The sequence below is a fragment of the Schistocerca cancellata genome, chromosome 6 (genome assembly GCF_023864275.1).
Source record: "Schistocerca cancellata isolate TAMUIC-IGC-003103 chromosome 6, iqSchCanc2.1, whole genome shotgun sequence".
NCBI classification, from domain to species: Eukaryota; Metazoa; Arthropoda; class Insecta; order Orthoptera; family Acrididae; genus Schistocerca; species Schistocerca cancellata.
In genome coordinates this window covers 132,006,943-132,007,748 of record NC_064631.1, presented here as the reverse complement: position 1 = coordinate 132,007,748, position 806 = coordinate 132,006,943, and positions in this window count along the sequence as shown.

The following is an 806-nucleotide window of genomic DNA, read 5'->3' as shown; positions in this document are numbered from 1 at the left end:
TCGAGTAACGAAGATTTTTGGTGAGGTAAGTGATTTGTGAAAGGTAGTCAGGGCCATTCTTTTGTAGGGATTTTTGAAAGTCAGATTGCATTGCGCTAAAAATATTGTGAGTCAGTTTAAGCACAGTCATGTATAATTTTCCTAAGGGGACGTTCCAAATATTCTGAAGGTTACACTGGTTATTAACGTACCAAAAATGTATTCCCAAAATTTCATTACTCTACATTAATTATTTTTTGTGACTGTACTCAGGACACCAGAGAGTACCACACCACAATCGATAAGACTCATTCGAAACACTAGCTATGCAGCAGGTTTATGGGTTGGCAGTACGAAGTATACCGAGGTCCGCTAGGGACTGCAGCTGCCAACCCATGGGCATCATGCCCGCATCTCGTGGTCGTGCGGTAGCGTTCTCGCTTCCCACGCCCGGGTTCCCGGGTTCGATTCCCGGCGGGGTCAGGGATTTTCTCTGCCTCGTGATGGCTGGGTGTTGTGTGCTGTCCTTACGTTAGTTAGGTTTAAGTAGTTCTAAGTTCTAGGGGACTGATGACCATAGCTGTTAAGTCCCATAGTGCTCAGAACCATTTGAATTTTGAATCATGGGCATCATGAGTGTGGATAGCGATTGGTCGATGCCTCTTTAAACACTGGAGGACTGAGCTTTGGTCACCCGTATAAGGAGTAGGGATTAAACATTTTAATTTGAAATGGGTCTTACGTATCACTGCGATCTTTGGTTGTCATTATGAATATAGGCATTGCACGTTAGTTAGCTCTGTTTCTCTCGTATTGTATTTATTTAT